Consider the following 19,289-nt stretch of genomic DNA (forward strand, 5'->3'; position numbering starts at 1 on the left):
TTTAAAAACTTGGCATAATTGCTGTTTCAAAGCTCCCTTCCCACCAAAGTGAAGACTTGTAAAGAGGGTATGTTCTTCTCAGAATGAAGGAAATATAAGGACAAAAGTATTTAAATTTGTGGGGGTTTCATTAATATATGGATACGTGTGAATAATTGAAAGGTTATTAGAGTTGTATTAAAGCTGAAGTGTAGCCCTTTGTGTCTGTATTCTAGTTCTGTTGTTGGTGACCGGGCCAGACCTTAGAAATCTAGACAACATGGTAGAAGAAGAAATGTCTCAGTTAAATAGTACTCATCTGAGCACAAACTAAACCAAACCACTATTTTGGAGGGGGGAATATAAATTACGAATACATTGAATGAAGCATGTAAAATCACAGTGTAGCACTTATTTGGGAATTGCATAAGGTTTGGGAAATGTCATAGTGAACATTCCCAAGAATGGCAGGTCTCTGCAACTTTCTTTTCTTGAATTTGCCTTGAGAAACTGAACCACTGATAGTTGGCCGGTTTCTCCGTATTTCTCAGAGGTCCCCAAGAATCTCTGATAATCTCTTGGCTTCAAGACTCTTCAAAGATTCTGATGAGGTATGTCTTGCACTTCCTGGAATGGGTACTCCTCTCCCATCATCTGGGGAGGAGGGCCAGTGCATTGGTCCCTGCTCCTCTTTCCTTTCACCTGAGACTCCCCAGGAGAGGACATTAAGCTAAGTTAGCCCTTATTAACTGTAGCTTCCCGCCCAACCGCCATGGGGAAGTAGTGTTTAAAAATCAACGTCCCATTTATATAGGGTATTTTTGATATGGAAATGAAACATGGTTTTTTAGTTTTGTTGACATAATTACAGCTTTTACTGATGCCATGATTTTGTGGCAGGTGCTAAGAGGGTGAGTTGCCTATGACTAGTTCACTCATCACCACAAAAGAAAGACCGTCCGATGGGCATTGATTTTTTTTTTTAAAAAATCCACTTTGATAAGGTACAGTTGGAGTACAAAATTCTACATCCATTTAAAAGTATGCAATTTGATGACAGTGATACATATCCACGAACCCACTACTGCAGTCAAGATAAGGAATATTCCTACTGTTGCCTAAAGATTATCTGTCTCATTTCGCATCCCTCCCTCCGTCTGCCCCCAGGCTCAGGAAGCCACTGATTCACTTGCTGCTACTGTATGTTGGTTTGCATTTTATGGAATTTTTGTAAATGGAATCAAACAGTATGTACGCTTTTGTGCCTAGCTTCTTTCACTCAGCGTAATGATTTTGCCATGTCTCTGCACATATTGGTTTGTTGCTTTCTATTGCCAAATGGAACCCTTTTGCGTGGATATACCGTAACTTGTTTTTCCATTCTCCTAGTGAGGAAAATTCAAGTCTTTGTGTATACACATTTTCAGTCTCTTGGGGTAAATAGTTGTAAGTGGAGTAGTTGATGTTTAACTTTCTAAGAAACTACCAAACTGCTTTACAAAGCATTTGTACCTGTTTTTTTTTTTAAAACCTGCACTACCAGTGTGTAAGAGTTTTAGTTGTTTCCCATCATTGCCAAGACTTGGAACAGTCAGTCTTTTCAAATTTTAACCATTCTAATGCATGTGTAGTGGTCTATGATAGTTGCAGTGTTCTGCTTCATACTGAGATATGAGCATCTGTTGATTATCTTTTTCTTTGAGAATAGATTAAATTTTCTTAATCTTTTTTTATGTGGAGTAACTTGAGATTTTATTTTTGACATTTTGAATGTTATGTTGTGGAGACTGTTTCTGTTACCTGCTCTGAAATATATTGATTTTTTTCCCCTGTTGAAAGCAGGCATTTAACTTGATTAGACTCAAATCACAAACTTCCGTGCCTGTGGTGGTGGTGATGGCACAGATATCAAATCAGGCTGTCTTAGCTCTGCCTTGTACATTTGTGGTTCAGGGATCAGCCACAGACTCGTGCTGTATTTGTACAAAATTCTGGCCCCTTGGCCTCTCTCCTTTGTAGGGTTTCTCCCTCACCCTCTGGTGCCAGAAAGATGACGAATTTTTCAGTTGGACTTTGGGCCGCATGTTGTGGCCTTGGCGGGTGGTGGCTCACGTCACAGCTTAGACTCCTCTTGGTCTGTCCTGCACAGACGTGGGCCATGTTTATAAAGACTTGGATGTTCTCCTTCTCTGGCGCTCTCCTTTTCAGGGTTTTCCCTCACTGGTAGCTGTGGTTTCCCTGAGCTCCCTTCTCTGGTTCTTCTGGTCATTAAGAGGATTTTTTTTTTTTTAAGTAGAAGTTTAATGGTTTAGCCCCACCACCACGACTGTGGCTATTCTCAGGGCGAAGCTGCCAACTTGAAACTTGCCCCGCGCTGGCCACATCTTCTAATGTTAGACTTCCCTTCCAAGCACGTTGGCTTTTGTTCACTTGCCAGAGCCCTCAAGTAGTTGTTTTTTTCTATGTTGTCCAGAGTTTTAGTTATTTGTGAGCAGATTAATTTGTAGAAGCTTACTATTCCATACTAAACAAGCCTCGTGATGATTTTTTTCCCCAAGTACCTTTATCTCAATAACTTCTAAATAAGAAGTTTGAATTTAATCACTCCTTAGTTCATTTTAAACTAGTATTGTTCCTTGAGTTTAAAATTGTTTACTTAAGATGACCAGATGGCCTGTTTTTGGCTACCATTATTGAGTATTGAGGTATTAAGAGAAGCACCTTGGTGTTGGCTAACGTGGGCATTGCTCCCATCTTTCTTGCCTGCCCCTCTCTTGTTGTGTTTATCATCTTTATTTCTTTTAAGCAAGGCTGCCGGGAATCCCAGTTGAATCTCGGTGACCTCATGCACACTGCTTTGCCAGGGGAAGCCCTGTTCTTGGGTACACTCTGTGCAGGGCTGTCCCCTGGCTCTGAGTCCAGCTGGCTCTGAAACAGGAGTCTGAAGGAAGGAAAACTAGCTGACAGCAGAGAGCCCCAGAGGGCAGCCTCTGGGATGCCTCTTCTCTGCCTAACTTCCTCCACTTTCCCTGCATCTTTCATTCCATCATCTCTTCTTTCACCTTGTTTGCTCATTCCTCTTCTCCCTCCTCACCTCATTTTGCTTATTAATTTTTATTAAATTAATATTCCAAATCATATCAAAATAGTATCTTATGTTTCCTAGCCAGTGAAACATTATCTTAATTTTTAAATTGTCTGTTTCATTTGAAGTCTAGGTATTGTATACATCAAGGTAGATGTTAGGTCTTTTGTAGAGCCGTGCCCTCCTCGGTTTGTGGGGTAGCTGCAAATAGTGTGACAAAGCAGTAAAAAGTGAGGCAGGAAAGTCTGTGAAACCTCCAAATTATGTGGAAATGGAAATACCTGGAGCAGCTAAGAGTGTAAACAAAATAACCTTTTGTTAATTCCTATCAGTTCTTTGTTTAAAGCCCTCATTTATTGCTACCACTTCTATTATTTTGGTAATATTAAGGATATTTCAGAGGGTGTTACGGAAGAAGGTGTTGGATGGGGAGAAAGCTTTAGCAGTAGAATTTCAAATGTTTTACTCTAACGCTATTGGTTGATTTCTAGAATTTATAGTCTGAGAGACTGAGCACAAGTAGATTGCAAGTAGATTAAGGAATATATACTCTTCATGCTAGATGGGCATGTTTACTTGTAAAAGAGATTAAGCCCTAATTCAGGAAAGTCTCAGGGACTTCTTTAGAGTGAGCAGCAACGTCTGAAAGAGATCTGCAGGGAACATGGGCACAGTTAGCGTTCAACACCGTTGACTGCTTCCTCCTCCTAGAAACTCCTTGCTGCTCATTCCCCTGTTTCTCTTTCTACTTCTCTGACTACTTCTTGAGTTTCTGTGCAGGATCTTTCAACACTCAGATTTTGACTAAGTTGCAGACAAATGCATGACAGAGGCAGGAACAGAGAAAAGGAGGAGGAAAATTGAGTTTCCTGGAAAGATTTCACAGTGGAACTTCCTTATTTGACTTAGATGTTTAAGAATTCATAAAGTGCAAGGCCACATTCCAAAGTCAACTGAAATGAGCTTTGCAGTATCTGTTGCTATATTTGTATCGACCTTCATTTCAGATTATAAATGTTGCTTTCCTTTTTCTTTTGTGTGGAGATACCTCAAATAATCTTGAGTAGGGTTCATCTTGCTTTAGTTAGTTGGGTTTTTTTTTAAACCAAGAAATGTGTATTCTTTTGGATGGAAGGCTGTCAAGATTCCAACCCACAATGATTCACTGGATAATGTTAGTCAAATTAAACCCTCAGGAGTTTCAGCTTCCGCTTCCTTATCCATATAATGCTAAATGGAGTAGGTAAGCTTGATGGTCCGTTTTAGTGTTGATTCAGTGATTAGGAGGACATCAGGGAGCTTTGGTAAGGACTTGAAGCCGAAGCATCTGGAAGGAAAAAGAAGGTAATGGACGTGGAATGCCCATTTGAGCAGCTTGACTAGAAAAAGGAGAGAAATATGACAATAGTTGGAGGAGGCAGCAAGGTCAAGGGAAGTTTTTTCAAAAGAACAAAAGATCTTTGCTTTTTTGAAGGCACAAAGGAAGGGGCCGAAGAAAAGGGAACACTTGAAATGGAAAGTGTTTGGGTGAGGGCACAAACAAGATCTTGGTGGAGGTTGAGAGATGCTTTAAGTCCAGGAAGGAGGTACCCTGCCTCCTGTGGGATAGGAGAAAGGATGGGTAAAAAGTGGACACTCTGGTGTGGGAGAGAATTCCTTGCATTTCTTCCAGAATAGCTGAAAAGTGAGGTATTTGCCAAGAGGTGTTAGGGGAGGATGACAAAAGGAGTTAAGAAGGATAAATCTTTGGAAGTACTGTTTAAGTCTGTCTGCTGTGATCTTGGTGAGAATGAATAATTGGAATATCCATTTCAAGTTGGATGGTGAATCGAAAGCCAACCTTTTTTGTTCATTTTGTTTTGTACTTTTAGATTTGCAATTTCTGTTCCCCTACAACACTGGGTATCAGCTGGTCACTGGTACTGTAGTCACATTGCTTTGTTCTCATCTTTTTTTTTTTTTTTAACCTGAGACCCTGTTTCTCAAGAACCTCCATATGAAATACTTTTTACAAAGCATTCTGTCGTTTTGAGGCAATATAAGCTAATGTGATTAAAATAAAAGTGATCTTAAATGGACTGTCTGTTATTAAGTACTATTGTTATAAAGTTTATATTTAATATATGATTTAACATAGCATTATAAATGAAGAGACTTTTGACATTTTCAATTAATAAGTGATATACAGTGTGATTAGAAAAATCAAATATTTTCAAAACTTTTGCTCAATCACTTCTTAGGAGGATTTGTCAAGCTCATGTTTGAGACACGCATTATAATATATAAAATAGATAAATAAGGAACTACTGTATAGCACAGGGAACTATATTCAATTTCTTGTAATAACAAATAGAAAAGAATCTGAAAAGAAAAAAATATATATATATACATGTGTAACAATCACTTTGCTGTACACCTGAATCTAATACTGTAAGTCAACTACACTTCAGTAAAAAAACTTTTTTAAAAGCTCATGTTTATACTGCCTTTTCCTTGTTGCTCTGAGAAAATGAAGGAACCCACTATAGTTGCTGTTTCAGCCATTGATGGACCAGAGAAAGGATGTGACATGAAATTAACCCTGAGATTGCTATGTTCCAGGTGATTCCTGCAAGCATGTATTGAGCAGTTTTAAAATTACAGACATGATTGTGTTAGTTCCTTTACAAAATGATTTTATCTGTATGGTTATGTATAACCTAGTTTTTGAGGACTGTATTTTTGTAAGTGTTCATTTCTTTTAAAAATGACCTTACACATGGTTTACCTTTTAAAAATATTATCTATTTTAAACATTTCTTTCTTGAAATAAGGTTATATGTCCACATGGCTCAAATTTTTAAAAAAATTATTAAAAGAATACTTTATTGAAAGGTTTTCCTTGACTCCATTCCTCCAGTATGTCTCCTTCACAGGGCAATCAGTGTTAGTTTTTTTAAAAGTATCATTTTAGAGTTTTCTCAAGCATATATAAATACATTTATAACCCATCCCTTTTCCTACACAAGTCGTAACACACTATCTTTGTATGTTTCCTTATTTTTTTATCTCTGCATAACATATCATTGTATCGATGTACTGTAACTTATCTTCCCTGTTCATGAATACTTAGGTGGTTTCCAATCTTTTACTATTATAAACAATGCTAAGATGAATAAACATATATACATTATTTTGCATGTGTACAGGGTTGCTGAATTTATTTTAAATTAATCATGTCAAATAAACCACCACTTGTCAAATTTTACGATGACATGCTTTTGGGCGTGAATATAGAAAGTGCAGATTGAAGTTTAAGGTTGTGTTGAGGCACTGAAAATAAAAACCTTGCTTTGTTACCCAGTGGTTGAAAGTCTAGTATTTTGTTTTATTTTTTAAAAAAGTATTTTGGTGCTTTCTTTTTGAATACAATATTAGATAAAATATTGCAAGCTGTAACTTGTAAGTACTTTTTTGGCAAATAACACATTGTGGGGACAGTCTCTATTTGCTGTAGATGAAAATCCAATTTTGATGTTGTAATTTCTGTATCTTCCCTTTTTTTTCTCCATTGGATTTTGCAATATTGGAGACATTTTGTCAAAAGTCATAAATTTGACCAGATATACAGAGCTGGTAAAAATCATCTTGAGTTGAAGTTGCAGGATTTAATGTTTGTGCTTTTTATTGACTTCTGTTTCAATAATTCTTACGTTTTTCTTATGTTTTCTGTATTTAACTAGTGGTTCTTTATAGATATAAAATAAATGATACATGACTAAACATAAATCAGTTTGAAACCTTAGTACTGTCAGAGTCACTAGGCCGTTGTCTGTGCTCACCTGAGTAGTAAACCAGCCAAATAGGTCACAAGCCGACCCCTCTTACAGGTCACAAGCATGACCCCTCCTACATGCTTCCTGGATATGTAGACGTTCTCAGAAGTTGTGTTTTAAAAGTTAAACTATTTGAATAATTATTTTATCATTGACTCAAAAGTTGAATGATACCATCACCATCTCAGTGACCTTGCAGGGTTTGTATACACTAGTTAAAAAACACTGGTATTGGGGAACATTAAGCAGGAAGAAGGATTAGGAGGTTGTAATCAGTATCCTCTACATCTGCGTTTACAAACTCTCTGGAAGCTCTTTGTGTTTATTTGTCTTGTGCAGTGTTTGATCTCAAATGCTTTTCACAGTACCATAGGAAGACCACAGTAAGTCGTCATTTAATTATTATTGTCTAAAAATCCTTGAAGCAGCCACATTCTGAGGCAGCTCTCTAGGATCAGTAGGAGAGAGGAAGGAAGATAACTTCTGTACCTGTTCTCTAAACTGTTAACTTAGTGATATCTCCAGACTGAGAAATTACCTGGTGTAACTTGTCAGAATACAGACTTCCAGGCACCACCCTAGATATACTGTCCCTGAGTCAGGAATGATTTATGATTAACTAATAGAGAAGTCATTTGGAAATTGGTGAGGACATCAAAGAACAGAGGTATTGCAAAAGTAGTTTGAAGGAAGTGGCCACATCACAGGCTTTGCTACCAAATCACTCCTTGTAAACATCCCACCACAAATCTAATGCTGTCTCTGTGGTTTCTGCTGTCCTTGAAATGCTAACCTAGACCTGACCCAGAGCTGCAGAGTTTCAGATTAGAGAGACACTTTAATCTTTTCTAAGAAGCTGAGCTTGCTTCAAGCTTTATTAACTTAGTTCATGATTATCTAAAATAGTCTTAGTCCTGTTTACCATAGATAACTCTACTTCTGTTAGTCTTGAAATAGTGGAGCCAAATGTCACTGGGGTCCAGGCCCATACTGCCAGTTGCCGGTAGGGTAACTCTACACAGCTGTCCCATAGACACCTGAAGCCCAGCAGGCCTGGAACTGAACTCATCCTCTTGCCCCAGACCTGATCCTCTGTCTTTCATTCTTTCAGTGTACTAGGTACTGAGTATGCCAGGATGAATAAAACAAGACATATTCTCTGTTTTTAAACATTAAGTGCAGTGGGAATCCATCAAAGGCTTTACACGTTACAAAGATTATCTATCCCTGTGTGTAGAGTGGATTGGAGTGAGTCAAGGATCATGGTGAGGGGACCGATTAAGAGGCTATCGGATACATCAAGGAGTGAAATGGTAGCGGCATGAACGAGTGGCGGCAGTGGCGGTAGAAGTGGTGGATACACGAAGTAAACTTTGGAGTTAGAATCAGTGGCACTTGGCGATGGGCTGAATGCGGGGGCTGAGGGGAGCAGACGTCAGAGGCGATTCCCAGGTTTCTGGCTCGAGCACTGGCACCAGGCTGGGGCCGTATGCTGAGCTGTGGAACCCCACACTGGAGCACAGGTAAGGAGGGGTTGGGAGAAGAGTTCAACTCTAAGAATTACTAGACTTGAAATCTCTTTAGGAAAGTCAAGTATTTCTTGTACATTTCCTCTAATCAGTGACATTATTCCTGTCCATGCAGGCTAGAAGCCCGGAGGTTATCCTTGATTCCTTCTTTTTCCTCACTTTCTACCTTCAGTAAGTCATGAAGTCTTGTCAACTCTACACCTCTTTAGAGTTTTCTGGACTCTCCTCTTGTCTTTCTCCATCATTAGTGCATATTTTAAGCACTGATCATTTTTCCACTGGACTATTGCACTAGCTTCCTAAGAATCTCCAGACCCCCCTTACCCTCTCTTTAGTCCAGGGTTTTCCACACCTTCTGCCGAAGCACTAAGGGTTCCTTTGTGGTGAGGGTAAAAAAAGGGGCATCGTCCAGGACCTTCTTTTCCACTACTGCTTCAACTGGGGGAGCTTGGCTTTTTTATATCTCAGGATTTTGTGTAAGATTTCATTTGAAATCACATTAAAAATAATTACATAGGTAAATAAAAGCTGGAAAACTCTTTCCCTACTGAGTCTTCATCGTATCAGAGATTACTTGGATGATATTTCTGAAATAAATCTGGTTGTTTCATTCACTGCTTAAACCTTTTTTAGTGCCTCACCATTACCTTTAGGGTAAGGTTTAAAATTTGCAGCGCATCCATAAGACCTTTCGTGATCTGGCTTAATTCCCCCAACTAATCTAACATTCTAGTCTCATTCTTTTTGTTCCCCAATTTCTTTCATTCCCTCAAGGCTCTCCGCCTTGACTGTGGTTTGCTTCCCTTCCTCCATCCCCTTTCCCACACCATTCCCTTCTGCCAGGCCTTTAAAGTGCTGCTCAGATGTTGTCATTCCTAGAAGACATTTGTGGGTCCTCTCCAGACAAAACTGATTCCTCCTTGCTCTGTACCATACTTATCCCAGTTTGCACACACAGCACTGAACGTGAATCATGTGCATACGTGTCTGTCTTAGACCTAACAGGCTATGAACCCCTTGGGCATTGAGCCCACTGTATCTTTTGTCTTGGTGTTGTAAAAACAGTCCTTGGCCTATGGTGGGCTTCAGTCAGCGTTTGTTGAAGTTAATAGAGCAAAAATTGGCAGCAAGTGCTGCAAGTTTTGGTAATTCTTAGAAATTCAGGGTGTGTGGAATGTAAATATTGGGTCCTTTGCTGCCCCCAGAGCCAGTCCAGTTCTAGACCAATGCTCAGGTTATGGACACAGGTTGAGGTGAGTATAATATTTCTACTCCAAATACGCCTGGCCCCACCTGATATCAGATAACCTGAGGGATGGCTTTTAGGAGTGCATAAGAGATTGGCGGTTTGGCACAATAAAAAAGAAAAACTTTATTTATGTATGTAAAATTTACATACCAGAAAATCCACCCATTAACGTATGCAGTGCTTTTCAGTCTACGAATTTGTGTACCCAACACCATAATGTAATTTGAGAGCGTTTTCAGCGCTCCAGAAAGAAAACTTGTGTCCATTAACAGTCACTTTCCATTTCTCCCACCCAGTCTAGCACCAGGCAACTTCTGGTCTGTTTTCTGTCTCTATAGAGTCGCCTATCTGGACATCTCATATCGGTGGAATCCTGCAATATACAGTCATTTGTGACTGGCTTCTTTCACTAATAATAGTGTTTTTGAGGTTCATCCATATTTTAGCATGTATCAGAACTTCATTCCTTTTTTAATTGCTGAATAATAATACTACATGTGTATAGATACAGATAGATAGATTTCTGTTTATCCATTCATCAGTTGGTGGACATTTGGATTGTTTACACTTTTTGGCTCTCATGAGTACTGCTGTGAACATTTATGTACAAGTTTTTGTGTGGACACATGTTTTCATTTTTCTTGGATGCATACCCAGGAATAAAATTGCTGGATCTTGCGGCAACTCCCTGTTTAACTGCCAAACTGTTTTCCAAAGAGGCTGCACCATTTTCCATACTCCCAAGCAGTGTATGAGGGTTTCAGTTTCTCCACATTCTCACCAACACTTGTTACTGTGTCTTTACTGTAGCCATCCTATTGGGTTTGAAGTGGTGTCTCATTATGGTTTTGCATTTTCCTAATAACTAATAATGCTCAGCATCTTTACATTTGCTTATTGGCCATTGGCATGTTTTCTTTGGAGAGATGTCTTATTCAAAACCTTTGTCCATTATTTAATTGGGTTATTTGTCTTTTTATTATTAAATTTTAAGGTTTCTTTGTAGATGCTGGATACAAGTCCCTTATCAGACATCCGATTTACAGATGTTTTCTCTTTCTCTGTTGGCTGTCATTTCACTTTATACGTCATGTCATTTGAAGCACAGACATTTTAAATTTTGATCAATCTAACTATTTTTTTTTACTTTATTGCTTGTGCTTTTGGTACATATCTAAGAAATCAGTGCTTAAGATTGGTGTAATTTCTTGAACCTCTCTTTTTACTTTGAACTTTTTTTCTTCAATCCCAAAGTGGCTATGGAGTCATTGTAACTTATCTGAGAGCCCGTGGACTTATTATAGCTCCAGGATCAGATTCACAGAGCCAGGTCCATAAATCAGAAGTTGCATGAGTGCTTGGAGATGGGAGTGAGGGTGGTAACTGTTTTGTCCTACCAGTCTGGAAGAGGTATTTGCTAGAATCTGTTAACCTACTGAATAAAGGCTTTTTGAATGTAGATTCAAATGATGTATAAACAGGCTTTGCACTCTTTCACTAAATGTTTAAGGAACACCGTGTAAATTAACTGTGTGCTGGAATCTTAGTCTATGATTTATACATGAACGTAATAAGAGATGTTTAAAAGGGAAGTATTTGGGTGAAATCTACCAGTGTGGGTTGACAACTGGGAGATCCATAGCATCTAGACTTACGTCTGCCATGTGAGTTTTTCAAAATGCTAATAACTCTCATATTCTTTCTTATTAATTTCACATTTTGGAATATAGGTTGTTTGTGCTGTTTTTGGTACAGTTCCCTGCTCTTCCTCTTAGTGCCAGTTTAAGGAATTGCTAATTGTCCATTCTTGCTGGGAAGTACTGATTTCCATTTGAATATAACAGTCTTTTTGCTAAAACTTTCCTCTGGTTGATTCGAGCAAATACAAGAAGCCTTCTGTTTGTGGACTGAATGTTCAGCCAGCCATGACGTGGCCACTATTCTCAATGAGGCTTATTCATCACTTTGCGTGCTGGTGCATTGTACGGGCCTTGCCCAGGATCCTGGGCCTTTGAATGGAGAGCTTCTCCTCTGCTTACCTCCATACACTGTCAGTATTCAAATACTCTGTTCTCGATCTTTTCCAGACCTGGTGGATAATTAGATCTTTTTTGTTTTCTGTTGATTCCCAATAGTGTCTTGCAGATGCTAGGCACTGATTGCGAATTTGTTCATTTCCTAATAACAAAATGGCAATTAATGCTCTTAGGAGATAGTTTTATGTTCTCTTCTCGTATATGTGAACATTTTATCTTCTGTCCAATGTCATTTTATAGAGACATAGGGGATATGTTTTTATAAAATAAAATGAAATGGCAGTTGATGATCTTAGATTCAAAGTTTATTACTCTTCAGGTAAATTAAACTTTTTAATATTTAATCTTGTATAGTTGTTGAACAATTAGATTAAATTCACAGGTTAATTGCTGCATTTCACTTATATAGATTCAGCTGTAGAGATACAAAAGGAGTTACTTGTCTCAGCTCATGACTAGAAGGCAGTAGAAGTTGTTATAAAACTAATCCTGTTACATACTTTGGTAAAATCATGTGTCCTGAAGGATAGCCGGCACTTACCACGAGAGCCTGGTAAAGTACAGTCAGTCCACCATAACGTGGATATTGGGCCTGTCCCGCAACAGTGGTGTTAGGATAAGTGGTCCCTGTGTGGATTAGTTATGGCTAATTGGTGTGTAAATATCCATGACTGAATAATATTTGAATTGTTTTGGACTACATCTAACAGCAGACTTTAAAAAAAAATTTCATGAAAAATAGCGTATACTTGCCTCACATTCCCCGTTCCTCTTGCTTCCTCTCAAGAGTCGCTGTGCTTTAGGGACCCACTGAGCCTGTGACCTCTATTCTGAGAAGGTGCATGTTTTTGGAGCTCAGTGGAGCTTACATTGGGGTTGCGAGGGCTGCACTTTCCCTGAAGATGGGGGAGCTTCCAGAGGAGCTGGTTGACTCAACAGTTTTCACTGGAGGGACTGAAACTTGCCCTGGGGACATTTCAGGAAATACTCATATCTTCTGGCCAAGGGACCTTCCCTCCCCACCCACCAACAGAACACATACACATACAAGCACACACACACACACACACACACACACAGCCCATGTCCTTCAGAGGTTCCTTGAATCCATGGAATTCTCTGGACTGAAAGTGAGTCTTGGTTTGATACTTCCTGAGGTGAGTACCTCACACCTGCTGTTGTCCAGAACTAACTTGTAGGGGGTCTCAGAACTCAGAAGACCCTAGAGTTGCCATGGGACTGAGAGTGAAGGGACTACTCTTATTCCCCTTTGTTCCTCCCACAGTGTCTACAGTACTGCTCTGTGCATAGAATGTGCAAAATGAATGTTGGTTACAACTCTTTATCCATTTTTCTTCTCCACAGACACATGTAAATGTTTTTAGGTTGTTTAAGCCCAGTATCGTTCTAGAATTTTGCATTTCATCACTGAAATCTCTCCTGTCTCTCAGCAACAGACTCATCATCCTTTTATTTACTGAACTTTCACATTTTCATTCAGAATTTCCTGTTTTATTCCAGTCTCTCTCCTGTCTCTCAGTAACCCCACTTATCATTCTTACACTTACTGGTCTCCCCTTTGTATCATCAGGCCACTTACTGAATGACGTGAACAACTGTGTAATTACAGATTCTGATCCATATTGATGAGTAAGGAATGTTACGCATTCCCACCTGTGAAACATTCCTCTAATGATACAGGTGTGCTCCAGCATGACAATTATGCACCTCAGGGTTATATAGTTTTTGTAAGTTTTAAATTGTTCACATTCTCTCTCCAGGTAGCCCACAGATAGATGAAGGCTTAACTTAAAAACAATTCTTCCTAAAGAGAAATATAATGTGGCTCTAAATTGCTTGATTTCTCTGTTTTAATTTTAATCTAAATGTATGTGTAATAATGATAATTATTTACTCATTTGAGTATCATCTATGATATAAGACAAGTGATATTTTTTCCTGAAAATAGTTTGTTCTGGTTGCAACAAGTCAACATATTTTCCGTGTATTATGCAAAATAAAAACTCCTTTTTGTTGTCTGCTTCTTAAAAAAACTTAACCATTTCTCGAAGCCATTCTTTGTTGCCTGTTTTCCCTGACATAATGCAGGTTTCCTTCACTTCCCACCTACATCATCCCAGTATGTTCATAATTAGTCTCTGTCCCTCCCTCCTTTCTCCCTCCCTTCAGGTCTATCTGCCACACTTCTGAAAGACTGTCTTTAATGAAAATACAAATGCATCCTTCTCCTGATTATAAAAATGTTCAGTGGTTCCCTCTTGTGTTTTGGGTAAAGCCCAGAGCCTACATTATACAATCATACAAGTCTCTTTGAATCTTCCTGCACCTTTACTGTTTATTACTTGCCTCAGAGTTCGTGCTCTAAACATACCGTCCCCTCTTATGACCCTCGAGCTTCTGCAGATGCTCTTCCTCTGCCTGGGGTGCCTTTTATGTCTCACTGTCTCTGATGTATCCTTTGCAGCTCAAAGGTTATCTCCCCTCTGGAGCCTCTCTTAAGTCTCCCAGGCCATTTGTCTTCCTTGTCCAAAAGCTGGTTCTGGACCATAGCAGGTCTGAGGCGCTCACTTCAGTATCAGCTAACTAGATGTGGCTTTGTGCTATGCCTCGTGTCAGTAGTCTCTGAGAAATCTTGCGTGCACGACATCTCCACGTCCTTAGCACAAGTGATAAAATAGCTCTCTGCTGTAGGGGAGGAGTAGAGAACTAGCAACACCGCTGAAGCAGCCTTTTAGCAAATAGTGGCTTGCAGGAGAATGTTTGCTGCCAGTTAAAAATGAAATGCTTTTAATTTTTCTGGTTTTACTGACATGTCACATGCAGATGCCATTCTGTCCTCCAGGTCTCCCACCCTTGGAGACAGTCCAGCCCTCGCACCCTGCCCTCCATCCGCATTCACAGTTCATTAGTCAGTTTGTCTTCAGAATCTGCGTTTTGGGAAGTTGTATTTGCCCAGCTTCAGAAGCTCGGAACTTGTCCCATATCTGTGATTTTTGGAGCAGTGTTCTGCTGTGGTGGAAAGCCCTGGAAACCTGAGCTCCAGCCCCAGCTTTGCTTCTCATTGACTGAGTGACTGGGCAAGTCCTACTCCATTTATAACTTGTGTGCTCATTTGAAAATCCAGACTAGATGATTTGTAGTGTCGTCTTTTAACTCTTCCCTTTGGTCCACATGGGCGCTGGTGCTTCTCTTGCTTTGATTTCGGTATTTAACCCTGGCTGGTGATCTTCATATACTGTCATATACACACTGTGCCAGCAATTACCATATTATGTTGACACCCCCTTTGCTTTTTTTCCCTCTCCCAGGGTACTGTAGTTTCCTCAAAGACATCTTGTTCGTCTTTGGGTTATCTGCTCTTGGCTCAGGGTCTCAATTCCCACTCTGTAAATGTTGGTTGACTTAAGCTGAACTGTGTCCTTTGTTTTTGCTACAGAGCTTTGTTCAGCAATATGGGGAAGAAACCTTGCCTTGGTTGCATACTTGGTATCCAATTAAATATTACAGAACTGTTTCAGGTTGTAGAAGTCATGAAGCCCAGTTGGAGTGACCTGATCAGTCACATGACTGTGTAAAACAGGCAAGAGTTGTGGTTATTCATTCATTGTTCTCAGGAAGGTCTCATTGATTATTAGCTTGATGAAGGATCTGAGTTGGTAGTCCTCTGTCTGGGCCTTCTTGGCCTCTGGCAGCTGAGAGAAGGATGTGAATTCCCTGCCCACAGACTATCCAGCCTGCAGGGCAGCCTGCCAAGAGTCTCAAGTCACATGGCCAGGGAGTTGCTGCTACATTTTGCCTTCCTCCTCTTTTTCAAGGCTGCCCTTGTCTCTCTGCCTGAATTGTAGCTCTTTTAGTTCTCTGAGTGGTGAACTCCAAACATTGTTTAACAGTTGATGCAATCTTTACTGGGGCTGGATTACGTCCACCGAGTAGGCCAAGCGTGTTTTTATGACCCCACGTTACCAGACAGGACTCACAGCTGTGAGCAGTACGTTGAGCCCACGGTCCCCAGTACCCACGGTGAGCCCTGGAATGTCCCCAGCCCAGGGTGTGTGTGGGTGTGGTGCGAGAGGCAGCTTGTCCTTGCCCACGTCCTGGAGGAGAGAAGCCCCTGTGCAGTGGGATGAGCATGTGGACTAAGCCTCACACCCAGCTCCTCTCCGGAGGCGTTCTGTTTGCAGAGCGGAGCCCTGAGCCTCTTTGTGAGATCTCCTGTACCAAAATACTCAGCACCACGGGGAAGGTTCGTACTTCGAGCTGTGTTGTAATGGGGGTGATGGATTGAAACTGAGCCTCTGCTCACGTTTTCCTGTCCATGGGTTTATGAAATGGTTCACAGGGTTAGAAATTGAGTAGATGGGTATCTAGTGGAATGAAACTAATTAATGCTTAAGTTTATTGAACCACTGATCTCAACTTTCCTTAACATCATGTTCTAAGTAGCAGCAGTGGTCTTAGGATGACCCCATTACTCCAAGTCACCTATTCTGCTGAGAAATAAGGAGGAAAGAGAAAACTGTGAGTCTGGAGGAGAGCTTAGAAAATTTTCTCTTTTTTAATTCTTTGTATGGCCCTTTCTTTTTCTTTAATTGCTGTGTTTTCTGTCTTATGTGAGCAACACTATTGGATTCATGTAAAACCTGTATCTTAATATTGATCCATCCACCTTCCAGCTATGTAGTCTTGGGATAATTTATTGTCCTCTCTGAGAGATAGTCTCCTTCTCAGTAAAGACAAGTTACTGCCACTACTTAACTTACGTGGCTGTTTTACACATGAAGTATCATGTGAAGGTGTGTACTTGGTGTGGTACCCCGCTGACCTGGGGGAGGCTAAAAAGGCTCCTTGCCATTTTCCTGTTAAATTGAGCATCCAAAGTATTTCTTAAGATAAATCCCTCATTTGTACCTGTACTGACTGAAAACTGGAAGAAAATGTTACAAATAGCATCAAGTAGAAATTGAGGCACTTAATGAAAAAGAATTTCGTTTCATGCACATTTCTTGGGCACCAGGCATTGTGAGTGGAGGGGAGGACAGCTTCCTGAGTTGTTAGCCATTCCCAGAGTGGGCCAGTGCCGTGGAGGTGCATCTGGTTTGCTGTGCAAATACGGGGTGGGGGTGGGGCTCCCCTCCTGAAGCCAGAGGGGGAGAGAGGGTGGCAGAAAGTCAGGGAAGGGTTCCTGAAGGGGTGGGCTTCTGGACTGTGGCTTGTTGCAGAGGGGGCAGACATTCCAGGCAGAGAGAGCTCGTGGGAAAGACAAGGAAGTGGGAAGTAGCTTGGGGAGTGCGGCCTCAGGTCATTCAGGCCTGCTTAACTGTAGTGCCCCCGCCCGGGCCTGTGTGACTTGGCCAGGCCAGGCTGGGAGGTGACGCTATCCCATGGAAGGCCTTTTTGTCATGCTGAGAAACTTGGTTTGTATCTTACAGAGAATGGGTGTAGTCATCCCAGGGCTCTACTCTGGGGTGTGGTGTGATCAGTTTTGCATTTTAGAAGCATCCCTCTGGTGCTAGTGCACAGAATCTGTTGGCGGGAGGTCAGATGAGGAGAAGGGGGGTGCCATATGCTAAGAGGCTGGTGCAAGGGTTCAGAGAGCAATGATGAGAGTCTGATTGAAAGAGAAGGGATAAAGAGGAGGACACCAATGAGAGTGACTGAGGAGGTAAAATGTGTGATTCCGTCACCTTGCAGGATGAAACAGCCTCCCGGGGGAATCTCCCAGGTTCTTGTCTTGGGTGCATTGAAATGGACGATAAAGGAAGATCAGATGTTGGGAAAAGATGATAAATTCAATTTTGGACAAATGGAATTGGTTCTGCTTGTGGAATGATCTAAGGGAAGGGAAATCCAGGAAGCAATTCAGTATATGGGTCCAGGGCTTAAGGCAAGTCAGAGCCAGAAATGTAGCTTTTCACCTTAATTGATAATAATAAGATAGGAAACATCAAGTAAAATGGTCCTTTTGTCCTTGCACTGTGACAGAAGGACAGCAATTTATAATACATCACAAATGGAGCTGTCATTGAAAATGCCTCATAGATCCCCTCCCCTCCCACCTCAGTCCTCTCCTTAATAGAGATATAGAATATTGTTACCTCCCTTTTGTCACTAATCCCTGTAGTGCCTTTTGGTTTGAAATACTGCTTTGAAATTAAATAAGATTGAAATTTGAAGGATCTTAAATTTTAATGTGATACTTTATGTAACTCCAGGCTGCATTTTAATGTGGCTTAGCATGACTTCTGATGCCTTTGGGAGTGCTTCTCAGTAATTTATTATTATTACCACTATTTTATCATTAGCTCGCAGATAAAAGTTGAGGGAAAATTATTAGAACAATCGGAGTGTGTTCCCTGAGCTGTAAAAGGGCTGAATAGAATGTAAGTGTCTCGGATGCGATGGCTTTCTGTCTTCTCACTTGGCACACACCCTACCTTCCCTCTCCTGGGGACTCTGCAGTTTTAGATCAGAATCAAGGCATCACTGGGTGGCAGCGTCCAGTGACAGAGTTCTTGCTGCTTGGAATTTTTGCGATAATCTTCCACATCTTCACCTTTCCCGCTACCAGTCCCTCTTCTTTTCTCAGCAAGGAGGGCAGGCTTCATCTTCTTCCCGTGGACCTTAGGGAGCCGCATTCTTGGGTGTTTTTCTATTCCTTTGTGGTCTGTACATGTTGTCCTTAATTTTTCTCTTGTCGGTATGGAGATTTATGGTAACCTGTCCCTTTCCCCTTCCATTTGAATATGCATAGAAAACCAGCCATTGTGTTCTGGCTTACTTGAAATTATAGATTTGTCAGTCTTTTATTTCTCTCTCTCTCTCTCTCACCCTGTCCTACTGTCCATTAAGATGACAAGTATTCTAGGTCCAGTCACCGCCACACCCCCTGCCCTCACCTTCCAGATATACCTGTAGGCCTCTGCACTGCTCTAGCTCTATGACCAAGCGCACTTGTCTTGAAGTGCTTCTTGTACGGGGAAGTTCACTGTCTCAAATGGCTCATTTCATTTTCAGCAGCTACATTTGTTAAGAGGCTTTCTTTCTGTAACCCGTGATGTGGTGGTATATTAACCGATGCGCTTTCTGTTCCTGGTACTTCCTGCTGCCCTCTGACAGTTTTCTTTTTTTTCTGATTATCAGGGGAGGGGAGAGTCATCTCAGCAGAATGTGAAGAAGAGGCAAGTGTTTGGTTTCTGATTTCAGAAATTACAAAGCCTGGGTCTGACTATAAAGCTAAATTGGGGAAAGTCAGGAAAAAAGATTTTGTAGACAAGTTGAGAAAGAGTCAGATAGGGAGTTGAGAGAGCCTAGATGTTGGCATTGTGCTTGAAAGAACCTTAGGAAAGTTTGATGAATTCTAATGGAGAGTGAATTTCCCCCTAAGACCTCAGAGCAGAACTGTAAAGATTAAGTATCTGCCTCTCAGCTAAATGGGGGCTGACAACCAAAAGTAAGTTTAGTTACTGAAAAAAATTAGAAGAGCGAAATTAGATTTCTTGCCCATGTGATTTGTAGACTGAGACTTGTATCTATTATCTCTGTATTGGGTAACAGTGAGACATAAGGGGTAACTGC

At 40.7% G+C, this 19,289-nt stretch overlaps 1 protein-coding gene across 3 annotated transcripts in view; it reads left to right on the top strand.

The window, feature by feature from the left end:
• Positions 1–19,289, top strand: part of IGSF11 (immunoglobulin superfamily member 11) — a 111,806-nt gene that overhangs the window by 23,290 nt on the left and 69,227 nt on the right. The window contains exon 1 of one of the 3 annotated variants that reach the window (XM_064494995.1): positions 15,032–15,957. The exons of the other annotated variants lie outside the window; for them this stretch is intronic. The gene's annotated coding sequence lies outside the window, so the exon portion shown is untranslated. Of the gene's footprint in view, positions 1–15,031; positions 15,958–19,289 lie in introns of those variants that run through there. 3 annotated transcript variants of the gene reach the window in all.

This window comes from Camelus dromedarius, chromosome 2 (assembly GCF_036321535.1).
Source record: "Camelus dromedarius isolate mCamDro1 chromosome 2, mCamDro1.pat, whole genome shotgun sequence".
Taxonomy (NCBI): domain Eukaryota; kingdom Metazoa; phylum Chordata; class Mammalia; order Artiodactyla; family Camelidae; genus Camelus; species Camelus dromedarius.